This window comes from Sus scrofa, chromosome 1 (genome assembly GCF_054392235.1).
Source record: "Sus scrofa isolate SSC_HxYL_T2T_F1_AM1 chromosome 1, Sscrofa_HxYL_maternal_Yorkshire_Landrace_v2.0, whole genome shotgun sequence".
NCBI lineage: Eukaryota > Metazoa > Chordata > Mammalia > Artiodactyla > Suidae > Sus > Sus scrofa.
Window position 1 is genome coordinate 209,048,752 of NC_139383.1, and position 18,467 is coordinate 209,067,218.

At 35.4% G+C, this 18,467-nt stretch overlaps 1 long non-coding RNA gene across 2 annotated transcripts in view; it reads right to left on the minus strand.

The window, feature by feature from the left end:
- LOC110257022 (uncharacterized) overlaps window positions 1-17,970 on the minus strand; it is a 55,163-nt gene extending 37,193 nt beyond the window's left edge. Inside the window, exons 1-2 of one of the 2 annotated variants that reach the window (XR_014832195.1) lie at window positions 17,728-17,924; window positions 13,804-14,007 (exon numbers count right to left, since the gene is read on the minus strand). This is a non-coding gene — a long non-coding RNA (uncharacterized LOC110257022). Of the gene's footprint in view, window positions 1-13,803; window positions 14,008-17,727 lie in introns of both variants that reach the window. The other variant, XR_002339175.2, reaches the window with a different exon arrangement.
- Window positions 17,971-18,467: the final 497 nt, after the last annotated feature.

The window sequence follows — 18,467 nt, forward strand, 5'->3', positions numbered from 1 at the left end:
ACTATATTCTTACTGATTTTCTTCCTGTTTATTTTCTTAACTATGGAAGGCAGGGTATTACAATTTTCAACTGAAATTGTGAACTTGTTTACTTCCTTTTGAATGTTTTTATGTTTTTGACTCATGTAATTTAAGCTGTAATTTGGTTCATAAATGTTTATGATCATATCCTACTGATGAAATAACTTCGTTGTCACTATTTAACAGCCTTCTTTATCCTTGGTTAATAGTCTTTGTTTCAAAATGTATTTTGTATAGAGTTCATATTTTTTAATGAGCATTAGCATTGTGTATCCTTTTCCATCACTTTACTTTTAATCCATTTAAGTCTTCATTTAAAGAGTATTTCTTACAGGCACCATATATTTTTCTTGCTTTTTATATACTCTCGCAAAATCTGATCTTCACTTTACTTTTATAAGTAGTGTGATTATTGATATATTTTGGTACATTTCTATTATCTTACATGTTTTATATCTGTCTCATTTGGGCTTTTTGTTCCCTTTTCTTCTGTCTTCTTACTTATTACTCTTATGATTCCATCATATCTCCTTTATTAGCTAATTAGCTATAACTCTGTCTTTGCTGCTTATTCTGTTTGTTATTGTTGTTGGTGTACATTTTTTACTTACCACTACCTTTAAGCACTATAGCACTTCACATATATTACAAGAAATTTACAATGCTATACTTCCATTCCCCCCACCTTTATGCTCTAATTGTCTTTCATTATATAACGTGAATATACAACAAATCCACAATAAGTTGCTATTAATTTAGTTTAACTAGTTATCTATTAAAGAGATTTGAATGCAAAAAAAAAAAGTCAGCTTTATTGTAGCTTTGCCATGTAAATCAACCAGGAGGAAAAAAACCTAGCTACTTTTAGCTATGGCATGTTTGACCACGCAGTAAGTATATTACATAAACCCAGATAACGTCTAATTGCTTTAGTATAGCTTCTAGTTTCATCACTCTGAAATCACAATTTCCTGCATATTATTTTAATAAAAATTCATAGTTCTGCTTGTTTCCAATTTTCAATATCTCAAGCCAAAATTTTATGCTTTTATTTTCAAGTTGTCAGAGGGTTCATACCTACAGATTTAATATTCAGTTTTATCCAATAGCCTTTCTAAAGTTGATAAGTATGCAAACTTTCCGAAAAAAGAAAAATTTATACATATGCTCTCATTTTAATTATCTTAAAGGATTCAGCTTTTTCCATTCATTCATTTTGATGTTTCCTGCCAGATTCTCAATAACTCTGAAATAAATATTAACACATCTGGATCAAGAACATAGTATAAGATAAACCACTTATTTTCAAAAAACTGTGACAAAGATTTATTGTCAGCTTTGCAGATATACATTTCATTTTTAAAGGCTATAATATAGTATGAATTTTAACTTCAGAAAAGTGAAATCTCAATTCAAGCTACAGTTGTAGTTTTGAGGCAATCAAAAAAGCTTGAGAATTCATAAGGAAATACCTCCTAGAAAGTATGAAGGTTTATTCATGAATCTCAATAAATTAAAATGGTCAAAATATTCTCTATAGTTAGAAGACAAGCCTATTATTAGAAAATGTTAAAACTTTGAACTGCATAAATTGCATATTATCAATTAACACACTATTTACTAAAACAAGAAAAAAGACATAACAAAACCCAAAAATAAAATACTACAGTAAATGTTGCAAAGATTTTAAATCTGTTAAATTTCAGATATATGTGTATGTATATAGGTTTCTGAAATTTTGCTAAATCTTGAAATATTTAATATTAAATGTGAAAACAGATATGCCTTGTTTTATGAAAAGAAAAATATTAATAAGAATACTAAAAAAGTATTCTCATTATAAAGTTCTTTGTCTTTTTAAAGATTTATCACAATGAGGTTGAAGTCTGTGCTTTTGAAAATTTAACTTTGCTTCAATGAAACACTTCTTACATAATGGTACCTGCAATATTAATCATCTGGCCTTATGATAACTAGCAATTAAAAATAATCAAAAGTTCAAGAGCAGCAAGATAATTGCCAAATGAGGTCCTACCCTACAGGAGAAGGTCTACAATAGTTGAAGTAAAGGAAGAAGCAGTGCTCTTTCTACAAGACCTCTAAGTCACAAAATACAAAAGTACATTCCACCCTAGACATACACATGACATCATATACTCATCATCTTTCACCATGGTCCTATTAGCCATCCCTCAAGTCCCAGAAATATTTTTTTTTTGTTTTTGTTTTTTTTTTAATTTAGAGCCACACACATGGCATATGGAAGTTCCCAGGCTGGGGGTCAAGTTGGAGTTAAAGCCTACACCATAGCCACAGCAACACAGGATCTGAGCCGCCGCATCTGCAACCTACACCACAGCTCATGGCACTGGATCCCTGACCCACAGAGTGAGGCCAGGGATCAAACCTGCATCCTCAGGGATACTAGTCAGATTTGTTTTCACTGTGCCACATGGGAACTCCCAGAAATGCTCTTTTGAACTGTCTTTTCCATCCAAAATTTGAGGTCCTATCTTGTCCTTTGATTCCTTCTCACACGTTAGGTATCTTGATCCAGGAGTGTTAGGATAAGATTCTATAACTGTAGCTAAAAGGAAAATCTTATTTTTTGTAAATGCAAGTTCTTAAAAGTTAACTCCTGCAAAAATTGAGTTGTTAGAAGATACCATAATTTTCTAATACTTTAAGACAAGATATTTTGAGGCACTACCACTATTATATAAAGATTGAGTGATTTTGTAATGAGAAAATAAAAATACTGTCACATTTGTTTAGAGCTAGTTTTATGAAATATAGTCACATATTTTACTTTTTTCATTTTATTCTGGAAACGAGGATGAAGTTCGGAGAAAACAATTCATTTTATTATTTTACAGGAGAGTAATCTATAATTTAAGAGAAATCAAATGACTTAATTGAGTAGAATTCACAAATAAAGAAATTTGAAAATTCTGGCTGACACATGAGGACAGAAGAATGCAGAAAATATAGGTCAAGTGGTGACCATGCTGAGCTCTTAGAAGCAAAATAGGCCCAGACAGTATGGAGGAACAAACAAGTTTTGAATAACATCCATGGGAGCCTGACCTATATATAGAGATAATTATAAGAACTCAGTATCTTTTTTTTTTTTTTTTTTTTGGTCTTTTTGCCTTTTTTGCCTTTTCTAGGGTGGCTTCCCGCAGCATGTGGAGGTTCCCAGGCTAGGGGTCCAATTGGAGCTATAGCCTCCAGCCTACACCAGAGCCACAGCAATGCAGGATCCGAGCTGCGTCTGCAACCTACACCACAGCTCACGGGCATCGCCGGATCCTTAACCCACTGAGCAAGGCCAAGGATTGAACCCACAACCTCATGGTTCCTAGTCGGATTCGTTAACCACTACGCCACAGCGGGAACTCCCAAGAACTCAGTATCTTTAAGGGCAAGATAGATGGACAGCCAACAGGGTTATTCTATACAATCAAAAGAAATCAAAGACAGACAATCAAGAAACTAAAGCATCAATCTCAATACAAACACAATCCTTGACCAGTTTCCAGACATGAGCTAGAAACAAAAGACTGAAGAAGATAGTCCACCAAAGGAACAATCCTGCAAAACCTCTACCAATGTACATAATAGGGACTCCCCCATTTCTTTCCCAAAGGATGACCATTTGGAGTCAAAGCTGTAGCACGGGTTTGATCCCTAGCCTGAGAATTTCTGCATGTCATGGGCACATCCAAAAAAAAACCCCAACAATAAAAATTAGATATTTTGAGTGTAGTGTATGCATACCTTAATTCAAGAAAACTCAGAAAGGCTATCATCATTCCAGATCCTTGGGAATCATCTCATAACTACATCTCTCAACTTCTTCAAAGTTCAACTCCCTCTGTTCAAATTTACTCACTCTCTTACAGTTGCTTCTGTAGGAACCCCACAATAAACTTCCCACAGGCAAGTCTTCATCTCAGAGTTTGTTTCGCAAGGAACCTCACTTCAGACAGACATTAAATGTGTTAAACTTTGGTATTTCATGAATGGATTCACTAAAATACAAAAGCACTATTTGTTTGTATTTATCAGACTGGAAAGGTTGATTAATATGAGCTAGTATTGTTAAGTATGTGAAAACAGCCATTCAGAAACTGTTAAAGAGAGTTTAAATTGATACTAAATTTCTAGGGAGTCACTTGAGAACCATAGCTATTCAAAGCATGTATGAATCGATTCTAGGAATTCTTGCTTTAGGAACATGTACAGAAAATTATGAGTAAGTACAGATATCATATATGTAGTTTTTTTCATTTCATCATTGTTTATAAACACATTAGAATTCTACATAAAAATCAAAGTTTTGTTATATCCATATGCTTATATTATTCAGTAAGAATTATATAGTTAAGAGGTCCCATTGTGATACAGTGGAAATGAATCCAACCAGTATCCATAAGGATGTGGGTTCAATCCCTGGCTTCTCTCAGTGGGTTGGAGATTCCATGTTGCAGTGAGCTGTGGTGTAGGTTGTAGACGTGGCTCAGATCCCGTGTTGCTCCTGGATGTGGTGAAGGCTGGCGGCTACAGCTCTGATTCAGTCCCTAGCCTGGGAACTTCCATATGCTGTGGGTGCAGTCTTAAAAAGCAAATAATTACTATTATACAGCTACATAATATATATGTGTATATATATTTAAATGTTTTATTTAAATAGAGTAACTATCTTAAGTAATTGGCTATACATATTAGGATATATTATGCACCTAAATGTAACACAGAAAACAATAATGTTTTATACATATTATTATATCTTTAATAGTATGATTTCAAGTTTATGAGTTCTTTTTTAATGGCATACACCCACAGTATATGGAATTCCTGGGCTGGGAACTGAATCCAAGTCAGGGCTGTGACCCATGCCACAACTGTGGCAATGCTGTATCTTTTAATCCACTGCACCTGGCCAGGAATCAAACCTGTGCCTCCAGTGACCCAAGCTGCCGTAGTTGAGTAGTTGTATTCTTACCCCCACTGCATCACAGCAGAAACTCCTATGAGTTCTTCTTTACATTTTAGGCATTTCCTGATTTTTTTTTCATCTTTTTAGGGCCCAACCACATCATATGGAGGTTTCCAGGCTAGGGGTCAAATGGGAGCTGTAGCCACTGGCCTACACCATAGCCACAGTGATGCCAGATCTGAGCCATGTCTGCAAGGTACATCACAGCTCATAGAAACACCAGATCCTTAACCCACTAAGTGAGGCCAGGGATCAAACCTACGTCCTCATGGATACTAGTCAGATTCTGTTCTGCTGAGCCACGAAGGGAACTCCTTTTATCCCCCTGACTTTTTAAATTAAAATTAAAAGTACGGTTATTTTATTTAAAAAGGAAAATGATACATTTTGGGCCAATATTTAGTTCTAGACCTCTTGATCTAAGTGATAAATTTGTAAGTTCATCTCTACTTTTTTTTTTTTTTTTTTATGGTGGCACAGGCAGAATATGGAAGTTCCCAGGTTAGGGGTCCAATCGGAGCTGTAGCTACTGGCTTATGTCACAGACATAGCAATGCCAGATCTGAGCTGCGGCTGAGACCTACACTGCAGCTCACAACAACACTGAATCCTTGCGAGAGCAAGGCCAGGGACCCAACCCGTGTCCTCATGGATGCTAGTCAGGTTGGTTACCACTAGGCCACAACAGGCTTCCTGCATCCCTACATTTTCTACATGACATAATTTCCTAGCCTTGATGGAGTAGAAGAGAAAAGTCAAAGCATGTATAAAAGCATTATCCTTAGAGATAACAATATTAAGTTGTAATTTTGTTTCCTAATTAAGTTGTATACATGACAGGTAACACAAGAAATATCAAAAGGGGCTCATTTCTCTCTCTTCATAATCTTTCTCTTGTTCTGATCTTTTCTTCTCCCTTTGTCTTTTTTTTTCTTCAACTTGGATTTGGAATTTTTATTGATTATTATCAGGTCAAAGTTTCTAGATTGATGAACTGAGATAATAAGTACAGCACAGTAGCTAGCATATAGGAAAGCTGTAATACATATTAATTATGTGGATTATAAACATAATTAGTATTGTTTAACCTGGTTGTTGAGGAACAGGGTATATTTCTAATGTTTCTATGTTATATTGTCCAATAATTTCCTCTAAAATAGAAGTGCAACACACTACCTGGTGTTCTGGCAATAATGCTCTCCTAAATCTTCCTGGCACTATCAGCATAAGTACATACTAGAGACGTCCAAGTCACTGCCCACAGCAGTCCAGCAGGAAAATTCCTTATTTCATATATCATTTGTGTATGTTGCTTGCCATGACAGATGGGAACAAGAAAGAAAGAAAGATTCAACTACATCAAGTTATGGCAGATAGTAACACTGTAGAATACAAAGAAATAGCTTGGGTAATGAAGAAAAAAAATGGCCTCTGCAGTTTTAGAAGGAAATCTACACTTAGACAAGCAGAGGGAGAACATAAGCCCTCGGAAGTTATAAGGCCTGAGAAGAGATGGATACTTAAAGAGAAAAGTGAAGGGACCTAAAAAATCAAATAATATTTTTCCCAAAGAAATAAAATCAATGAAAATGAGGAACTGCTATTCAAAGAAAATGAACTGATTATTCCAGTTTCCAAAAGAAAGGAGGTGGTACAGTAAATTGACCAGGATGAGCAGAATGTTGGAAGGTGAGGTAGAAAGCCTAGCTGTGATCATCTATCTTACTCTAGCCCCCCTCCAAAGAATATTAGATAGATGTTGGAAATGCAATTTTAAATTAATTTCCTTAGTGCAATAAAACACATTGGCACACGCTCTCTCTCTCTCTCTCTCTCTCTCTCTCTATATATATATATATATATATATATATATATTTATATATATAATTCTTTTCTAGGTTTTTTTATATTTTATAAGTAAAATGTTCCAAAAGTATTACGGACACAACAACGTCCACGCAAATTTTAAGGAATAACAATAAAACAAATCATTCATGCACCTACCAAACAACTTAAGAAAGAAAACTTTATTCACATCTTAGAAAATGCCTGTATTTCCCTCACTGATTATGTTTCCCTTTTATTCTATCAAGAGAAAATAACTGGTCTCCAGATTTCTGATTTAATTATTATTTGATTTTCTTTCCATCTCTATCAATTGTACATGCACACATAACCAACATGTCATTCAATTTTTTTCTCTTTTTAATGTTTTTATAAATGAAATCAAACTGTATATGTATTTTAACTTGCTATTTTCATTCAACTTTTTGGTTTTGAGATGTATTTAGAAGCATATGGAAGTTCCCAGGCTAGGGGTCAAATCAGAACTATGGCTGCCAGCCTATGCCACAGCCACGGCCACAGCGTGATCCAAGCCATGTCTGTGACCTATACCACAGCTCATGGCAATGCTGAATCCTTAACAGACTGAGTGAGGCCAGGGATTGAATCTGCATCCTCCTGGATACTAGTCATGTTTTTAACCCACGGAGCCACAACGGAAACTCCTACTTTTGATATATAATAATTTGGCTCTTCAATTGATTGTTGAAAGGTGGTTCGGTGATTTGCAATGTTGTTTTTACAAATAAGGACAGCTTCTAATACAGGGACCTAGAGTATGTATATGTACAAATATATTACATAATAAAATTTGTTATAGAGGTTTTTATAAATTTTGAACCCCATTTCACTGGCTGTGTATGAGAGTTCCCCCTTGGTCTCCATCCCTCACAAAACATAGTATAGTTCTATCTTCTTACTTTTGCCAATTAAGTATTCTCTATTATGCTTTTCATTTTTATTTTCCCTATTATTAATAAGGTTGAACACTTCCTCACAAGTTTATTGAATATCTCTATTCTCTCTTTTGTGATCTTCCTTCTATTGGCTTTTGCTACTATTTTGGGGTGATATTTCCCTTTTGCTTACAGTTTTTAACAAGTTCATCACATATATACTGGATGCTAAGACTATAAGTTGCTATAACATTTTTAGATTATAACTTACTTTTATTAGTTTTTTTTTCTGATTTTGTTCTTTGGATGCAGAGATATCCTTAAAGTCATCAAACTTATCAAATGTTTTCTATGTGATTTGTATTTGGTGCTCTTGTTTATTTTTAAAAAATCAGATAAAAATAATAGTTCTCCAATATTCTAAATTTTTAGAGTCTTTCTTGTCACATTAAATGTTTAAGTGGTGGAGTTCCCTTCGTGGTTCAACAGTTAATGAACCCAATTAGGATCCATGAGGATGCGGGTTAGATCCCTGGCCTTGCTCAGTGGGTTAAGGATCCTGCATTGCTGTGTAGGCCAGCAGCTACAGCTCCAATTCGACCCCTAGCCTAGGAGCCTCCATAAGCCACCGGTGCAGCCCTAAAAAGTTTAAAAAAAAAAAAAAGCAAAATTTTCAAGTGGTGATGTTTGCATCACTTTGTAAATGTAATTAATATCACTGGTACACTTAAAACCTGCTTAAATGTTATGTATATTTTACCACAGTAATATTTTTTTTTAAATCCTACAAAGAAATCCAGGCAATCTAGAGGAGATTCAGAACTCTTAATTTTCCAAACAAATAACCAAGAAAAGTGACATAGATTTTTGAAATGGGTGGGATTTTATCCATTTCCCTTTATGAAGGAAGACTTTAATTCAGTCACACCACTAATATGGCCATTTGTAAAAGAAACGTGGGATTAAATGAATACAAATATTTCTCTAAACTTCTCATAAAACTACTCCATATTGGAGAAGAAATCCCAATATCAAATTGTTTTTTACAAGTATCATAGCTACAAGTCCAAAGTAGATTTTGTTTCCATTCTATGCAAGGTGTATGCATTTTTATCAAATTCAGTGTGTATCAGCATTGATAGTAGAAGAATACAGTGTTAATGGAGTTTCTAGCTCAACCAACATATATCTCTGACTTTTCCAAAATCATCTTATTTCACTCTCATAACACCACTTTACAGATGAGGAACCTAAGCCTCAGAGGTTAAATAATTTATTCGGTATCAATTTGTCAGCCTGTAACAGAGCAGAAATTGGAACTCAAGCTTGTCTTACACCAAAACCTGTGCTTTTTCCATTTTCTACCTCAGTATCTGAGGAAGACCTGTAAAAGCGAGAAGAGTAATTGGCATCTGTTAAGTGTGCCAAGTGCTTAATCGATCTTATTGAGTACTCACAACTACTCTCCTAGGAAGTTAGTATTAATGAGATTAAAGAGATGAGAAGAACAAGATTCTGTAAGTTGATTGTCCAAGTGCACATCAGTGCCAGGATTGCAAATATTCTTTATCTGCCTTTAAATCCTGTGCATACATTTCTTAAATTTCTGCAAAACAATTTGGCAAGCTATTGTATTGATATATTCATTTTTCTTTTCTTTTTATTTTGTGTCTTCTTATATGACATTTAACTCACCACAAGTGTCTTTACAGTTAAATATATAAGTTCCCAGGCTAGGGGTAAATGGAAGCTGCAGCTGCCTGCCTACACCACAGCCACAGCAATGCGGGATCTGAGCCACATCTGTGACCTGCACCACAGCTTACGGCAATGCCAGATCCTTAACCCAATGAGACAAGTCAGAGATTGAACCTGCATCCTCATGGATGCTAGTTGGATTCATTACCACTGAGCCAAGACAGGAACTCCTGAGAATTTTTAAACATACCCTACATCTTTCCTCTTACACATAAATGCACTTTTACAGTAAATTAAGAAGAAACACAATGCTTCCTCCTTTCTTTACCAAAAAAAAAAAAAAAAATTATGTAGTACTTCTACTTGAATAATAAATATGGACAAATGTCTCCAGAAATCAAAGTGGAGGTTTAGTCTTTTAGCAGCATGTATAATCATTTATTTTAGAAGGCATAACACAATGAAAAATATCTTTCAAATAGGAAAAGTTTATCCAATAGTTGCTTCTATTTGAAAGAAGTCCCAGAATTTCAGGATTATGTACAGTAAAGGTTTTAGATGTGAAAGTATCTTGCATGTGGAGAATTAAGAACCTATATTGTCCATAATATTACACTCTATAAGATAGGTTTGAGGCAAATATTTTAGAGTATGTACCTTGGCTGAAGGGTTTTCCCAATACTATAATTTTGATTAATATAACTGTTGTCCATTCAATTTAATTCTACAAATAATAATAATAATATGGGTAGTAATGATAATAATGGCTAAAATTTGACCACTTTCTATGTCAAGCATTATTTTAAGTGTTTTACATTTATTAGAATGCTTAATACTTAAAACTAAATTATAGACTATTAGATAACAAAGCATATTCTTTGTTATTGAAATTATCTAGAATATTTCTTATTTTTAAAATGTACACAAATAATATTTAAGAATAACTGTTTCCACACTCCTGAGTAATTATTTACTTATTTTCTCACCTATAACCCATACACACACACACACACACACACACGTATTATATATGTATACAGAAAGCTAGGAATAATGAAGAATTGAAAGTAGATATGAAAATGAACTTGGATATTACATTTAAAACTTAGACATTAGTATTAAACTACTTTGAATATAGTTTAAAATGTAAGTAAAAATGCTTTTAGCCAAGATTAGAGCCAGGGCAGAGCTGGCTGCTAAAAAAGTAAAATATCCAGTTCCCCACTAGTTTCCAGTTATCAAACATAACCTTATCTGTAAGAAAAGACCCTAACCCACTAATTCTACTTAGTAACTACAACTTACAGACACACTCTGTTTTCAAAAACCAAAGGTCAAGGAAACTGGTAGGATAAATTAATTTCCTCTTCTGATTTGTTAGCTTCTCTATATTTAATGAATAATAGTAAATATCATCAAATTATTCACTTAAGGACTCAACTTAAAAGAAGGAAACCTCTTAAAATAAAAATGTTCAGAGAAATGAAGATCGTATAGTTAATGTGATTATTAATCACATTAATGGAACAATAATTTGGAATAAACCTTTAATTTTTACTAAATTTGCTGATATCATTGAAACTAACACTATAAAAGGAAATTCGGAAGGAAAGGATGGATTGGGTGTTGTTTAATGTATATATAATTTCAGTTTTGCGCGATGAAAAGAGCTCTGGACACTGCAAAACAGTGTGAATTATTTAACACTACTGAATTGTGCACTTAAAATTAAGATGGTAAACTTTATATGCATATTTTACTATGATTGTTTAAAGTGGAAAAAAAAAAAGAAAGAAAAAGAAAAGAAAATTTTCCTTGCATTGCCAGTAGACGCTACCTTCTCCCAAGTCCAAGAGTAACAAATAAGGCAAAAGTGAAAGAGGAGAATAGAAGTGGGAAAATTAAATCAATATTTGTTGACTATTCACAACTCACTACAGTAAGTACTATTAGCCTCTCATTTCTAGATATGTTTAAAGCCAATAACATTTGTCCAATCTAATGCATCCAGTAATTGTTAGAACTGATGTACCAACACAATTTGGGGAGGATCCAAGCTCTTTCTCCTGCTAGAGTATTTTTTGAAGTATCACACCAAATGCAATTCTATCAGGCCAACAAAAGGTAATATTGAATAGCTGTTCAAAAAGAAAATCATGCTTACCACCTAATTGGAAATTCAAAGAACTTCAAGTAGTATTGATCTTACTAACACTAACTGTAAGTATCGTAAAGTTAAAATCTAAGAGCTTAGATACATAAGCAGCCTCCCTTTATTTTCCAGGTTAGCAATTTAATTCACTTCATCTGATTAAAAATATATGCCACATCGAGTAGGAAATAGATCATCACAAATTCAAACCTTCACCTTAGTGTTTGAAAACAACTGAGATGATAGGTTTAAAAGTAAAGACAAGTCTTCTCAGGGAAGGCTGTAAGTACATTTAACACTGTCCACAAGAACATGAACAATTGTGGTAACATTTGCAACTATGTATATATATATATTTCTCCATAGCTGAGTCAAGGCCTAGCCAGAAAAAAGACTGCATGACTGGAATGACTTACTCATGGAACTCAGCAGAGCTCTGATGTTGTGACAAATTTCCATAAGCCAGTGACTCCCACTTGTTCTATGCCTGAATGACCACAGGTTGAGGTTTAAGAGCAGTAGTATTCAGGGGATGACATCATTGTTTCTATAATATTCAGCTCTAGTCACTGGCTACCAATAATGATGTTTGTAAACTATCTCATTATTAAAAAATGATTAAACTCAAAGTTACTTGAATAATGCAAGTCCACAAATATCTTACTGGACTGGCAAAGATGGATTTGCAGCTGGTGAGCTCTCTTGTATGTGCGTATCAAACTCCCATTAGAGAGTGTAATACACATACACCTCAAGACAAATGCCCTAAAATTTTATAGCTAAGACTTTCTCAGGTAGCACAACATATAAGCTGAGACACTATACATTTTCTCATATTGTACTAGAAAAAGCACTTCTTGATAACAATGGAATTTGTCTTGGAAGGAACTTTTTGGATTATGAATTTATCTGCTCTAGCTTGTGAAAACTAATAAAAGAAAACCTCACTAAATCCATCGGGAGGCCAGAAGGGGGAGCTCTCACGCACCTAACACAAGGTCAATACAGATCCAAAGAGGAAGAGGTAGCTGTACCTTGCATCTCTGTCAGGAAGTGGCATTACTGTATTACCAGTATCAGAAGAAAGAAAGATTTTCTCCTTGCCTGTCAACAGCTCAGCCAAAGAAAACTGTCACAGCCCAGCCAATGAAAAGCCACTGTACTTTACTTAAACTCCCAGTTTCCTCCAAAGGGCCTTTTGTTTCTAACAGCTTCTTCCAACTGCCGTTTTTCCTTTATAAAAGAGTTTTCTCTCCCTTGCTTTAGCCATACTTGCACATTATTCACCACAGTTACACATGCTGAATTGCAATTCTTTGGTGCTCCACATAAACCTGTTTTATGGGTGCAATAACTCGCACTGAGAGAAAAAGTAAAAAATAAAAATAAATAAACAAATGGCTGTGGTTAACAAACTATGGAGTTAACAAGCTATGGGGTTGCAAGTGTTTATATTTGAAATGTTATTTATATAATACTTACACTAATTATTAAACTTGTAGATCAAAAAACACTGTTGATGACAATATTTACATAGGTTTGATAAGACTGAACTTAATCTTACAGTAGTTAAAAATTAAAAATCAGCACTAGCAGAAATAAGACCAGTATTTTTAATAAAATTGAGTATAAATTCACCAAATGACCTGGAAATTTAATCTAGTCCGTAGGTCTATTCTGAAAAAGGGGACAACCATCTATTTAGGAAAGTTTGTAAATGTATACATATGCATTATTCAAAAAAATTAGAAAAATTTAAATTTATACATGTAGATTTGCATTGGGGAATAGAGTATCTCATTAATAAATTATCCATAATAAATGCTAATATTTGTCTAAGTTAAGGTTTCAATAAGAAACATGATGCATTCAAAATAGATGATGGAAGAGAGTGCAGAAAGGACTTTTATAAAGATGTGGAGGGAAAAAAAACAAGTAGAATACTCTGAAGAACCTTGGAGCTAAGAGCAGCAGAGAGCCACTGCCACTCCTGGGCCTGAAGCGGCCAGAAGGAGCAGATACCAGGACCCATGAGGACAAACAGTTATAGGAGAAGGAACGTCCAAATGGAGTTGCAGATATTTGCAGAGAAAAAACAGCAGAAAACAGAGTCAGTGGCAAACTGTAGATGGCAAGGAGGGAAGCCAGGGGAAAGACCCCTTGACTTCTCCATCCTCCCTCTCTCCTACCTTTGACTGGTGCTTCCCATCGGCTGGCTGAAAATCACAGGACGATGGAGCCTTGTTGAAGTGCTGCATGTGGCTCAGTTCCTCAGGCACGAAGCAGGTGGAGAACGGCAGATTGTGGATGTGAAGGGGCAAGAAGGCTCAGGACAAGTTTACACAGTTCTTTTAGGTTTTCACCAACCATTCGCACAAATCCACTTAATCTGCCTGGAAAGATAGAGATAAAAATAACAACAACAACAACAAAAAAACTAAAGTTAAGATGTTTGGAGTTTCTCAACTCTCTCCATTTATATGTGTAATAGAGCCAGTATTAAATTGTCTTCTAATTCCATAGTCAGTGTTTTTCAGACTACGTGGAGAGATATGGATATAAGAAAATCTAAAGATCTTAGAGAGATGTTTTGTAATTCTCTCTCTTCTTCCATGTTGGGTCTTGGAGTATGTAATGGTGAAATGGAATTCAAATAAATCTTCACTAGTCATGCTCATCTTTTCAGTGGCCTAGAAGAATCATACAGACAAAGGGAGTTCTATGTCAAATATCTTTTAAGAGACTCATTAGTGAAGTAGATGGTGGAGCACATGATAAAGAATACAGCAAAAATCTAATGAGACCCTTCCAAAAGGAAATAACTTTAATGTTAAAATGCACATTTTGCTGTATTAATGAGAAGTAGTTGAAGAAATATACAGGGCCAGAAAGCAAAACCTCTGTTTGTATATGGTGAGAATTTTAGCTATCTTCTTATACAACCTTGTGCCCTTAAAAGGTTTGGAAAGTTCTTTGATTCAAAAGCTACACTGCCTAAAGAAAGAAAGCAAAATTAATTGATCAATGTGAGTAAAAATAGTAGATACTGTTAAATTAGGCAGTGCTATATATGTTTTTAAAATAGCATTAGGAGAACGAAATGGTAATCCCAGACAGATAATGGAGTTCAAATAAGACAATCCTTTCAAAAAGTTCTGATTTGTTTTGATAAAGCATGGTATGTGTGATGGACAATGTTTTGAGGTATTCATTTGAGACACAAAGTGTGAGGAGTGTGAGGCAAAGTTAGAGAGCTTGAATGATAAGCCAAGGCTAGTTCGTAAATAATAGGAAATGAGAATTACTCCCCTGCCTCATATATTCTAGAACCTAATCCTAAGAGTAAATCTCTTTGGGGACAGTTCTGCGAGCATTTTGCAACTTTAGAAACACTGAGCAGCATATACACTGCATTAACTGAGGTAGAGAACTGCTGTTTTTTAACCGTACAAGCTTCATGCCATAAAGGTGCTGTATCATTCATATGATTTGTAATAAATCTTTTGCATTCTTTCCCCACAATAATTTATCTGAAATAGAAGTCAATACCTTCCAGGTTACTAAGCCCAGCTATTGAATTAATTCATGAGCTGGACTGAAAAAATGGGCCATTCTTCTCCACCAAGATCATGAATATTTTAATGTCTGAATAAAGTTAAAGCAACTCAACTTTGTAAAGATGCCACCAGGAGAAAAACATCTGTAACCTATTTGCCCAGAATTCCATCAATTCAAAAACAAAAATATATTTAGGACAATTCTCGAGACTAGACTTCTCATGGAATTAGACCTCTTTAGTATACAGGACCAGAACTGGATCTGTAAAGAGATATGTGAAAAATCCCATAAAAAAACAATGAGTTTTTGAAAATTTTGGACTTCTGCCAACCATAACGATCTGACATTATAAAAAGAAAACTGGAGAGCAGCTGAGATAGTTTTTCTCTGTCCTCCAACAACTCTGTCAGTTTATTTTTACCCAAATCAGAAAACATAAAGGAAAATAAATATTCACAGAAGACTGATGAGAAAGATGCATGTGTGAAAGTGTGTGCAATATTTTAATAAACCACTGCTTGCACCATTGTTTTCCTTGGTCAATACAACAAATGGGTGACTGGATCTAACCCAATCTGAACCCAGCAGTAAACACTCCTTATTTCTGACAAAAACTGTCAACAAATCTTTGTATCACCACCACCAGAAGCTTAGTTATCAAGTTAATCCTCAAACTCATTGATTCTCAACATGGGATGGATATTAGAATTACTTACAGGAGCTGGAATCAGAATTTCTGGGAGTAGGAACTGGCCATCAGCATTTTTTTTTTTTTTTTTTTTTTTACTGCTCCCTGCATGATCCAATGTACAGTTAAGATCAGAGGACTACTGCTATCCTGTGCAAAGATGTTACAATGTGAAGGTAAGTTTATCTGCAGTAATTTGGTAACTTGAAAATCACTGATGGTAACTGAGATCCCCTATGTTGTTTCATTGCTAGTAGAAACCACTCAGTTCTTACAATTACATCATATGTACTTTGTGAGAATCCTTTAGAGAAAATGAGTATTAAATTTAAAAATTACCATTTTAGATTATTTTAAAGCAAAATTCTATCACTGTGTGAACATAAGCACAAACTAGCTCTCATTGCTTGCTCACACATTTGCAAAATGAGGATGATTGCATCTACTTTCTAGGGTTATCATGAAACAAAATGGGTTAATACATTAGAAAATACCTAATAAAAGTTTGCATAAAATAGATATTTATTACATAGTGGCTATCAACAGATAATTATAAATTGTTTTTTGTTTGTTTGTTTTGTTTCTTAGGGCCACACTCACAGCCCTAGATTCCCATGCTAGGGGTCAAACTGGAGCTATAGCTATTGGCCACAGCCAAAGCCACAGCCACGCCAAATCTGAGCCACATCTGCGACCTACACCACAGCTCACAGCAATGCTGGATCCTTAACCCAGGGAGCGAGGCCAGGGATTGAACCTGCAACTTCATTTGTTTCTGCTGTGCCACAACGGGAACTCCATAAATTATAATACTTAATATGTCATTCCAGTCTAGTCATAATTGCAGTAGGTTAAGACGTTTAATTTTTTATAAAATTTTTAAAGTTTATGCAACAAACATTAAACACTTACCATGGACAGACAATGCCCTGCATGCTAATACACAGAAAAACAAACTAAAATCCATGTTCTTCATTAAATTTAGTTTTCAGGGAGATAATGACAACATATTGTATAATATACTTGTACAGACCAAGAAGAAAAAAAAAAAAAGTGGATGTTGGGGAAGCATCATGTTACATAGGATAATTGTGTAGTTCTGAGACAATTACATTTGTATAAAGACTTGAGGAATGGTGGTGGAAGCTAACCATGGAAAAGAGGCTAGGATGGGGTAACAGTAAAAACATTCCTGGAGTGTTGAGGTAGCAGCAAGGAGGCTATTGTGGTAGAATTAAAATCAAGCAGGGGGAAAGTAATAGATAAGATCAGAGAGATAATGTGTTTATGGGAGTTAGGTGACTGTATAAGGCTTTATAGACAGTGATTCTGCCCCCTTTAGTGTACTCTTCCAGGTAGATTTCTATTTCCTGTTCCCCATGTTTCATTGCAACCATTAAAATACTTCTGGACAAAGCTGTGACCCAAATGTGAGGATGTGATCCAATTCTCTTAGACTAGAATGCGTGGTTGCCTCAGCATGGTGATAAGCACATTTGAGGTGACTGCCTACTCCACTGGTGTCTGTCCCTGGATGCTCATGAAGGGCAGAACTTACAGCCTCCACAATGAAAACACAGAAGAAGGCAGAAATGAACTGTGGTTGTTTAAATCATTAAGATTCTGAGTTGTTGGTCAGGGCTTATAAAATATCCTGACTCATACATAGCTCATGCTAAGGACTAGTTTGCTTTCATTCTGAGTAAAATGGGAAACCGGTGGAATTGTGAAATTGAAACTGACAGCACTAACGGCCTGAAGCTAACCAGAACAGAGATTGGGACTTGAACCCACGTGCCAGGACTCAAACACAGCCGAAACCCAAATTGTGACTGAAACCCACAGGTTTGAAATTCAAGTTACTCACCCTGTGTCTGGACTCAACCAAGGCTCAGCCTCTTTATGCCTCCATGCAGAAGGAACTCAGCGAGGGACAAAGTGATAGGCAAGAAACAGATTTTTTTAGGGTAGGACGCTTGTGAGTGATGCAAGCAAGCAGGCAAGGAAGCTCTGCCAGGGGATCTGAGGATCTGGTAGGCCACAGTTTTATCACCCAAGGGGAGTGGGGGTTGCAAAGGCCCGCCTCTTCCTTTCTGGGAGTCGAAGCTCCTCCTTAGTATCCGGTAAGGTATATATTCAAATCAGCTGAAGGGCGGTCTTCAAACTCTAGCCCTTGGTCTGAATCTGAATGCAGGCCTCATCCCATCCCCTGCCCAATGACCTGAGGCAATTCTCGCACCTCCACTAGTTAAGCAAACTTTGTTCTGACAGCTTTCTTAAACCTACAGCGGTCTCCCAACATCCCCCAGGTTTCCCTCTTTATCTATGTTCCCTATTGGGACTTCTACAATCACCTGTGCCTACTCTATCCCTATCAAAATGATTTGACTTCTTTTTAGAGGAGATCACTCCATCTGCTTTATTGAGAATAGGCTGCAAAACTTGGGCAAGGGTAGAAGCTCTAGGTGAAAGAGGTACTATTGGGAATAGTCAGGCTTGGATGACCTAGAACAGCACAAACATCTCTTCAGTAAAAACAGAGGGGAAGTGAGGAGCCTACATCTCTGGTGCCACATTGTTTCCACCAGTTTATTTTCTATTCTCTTA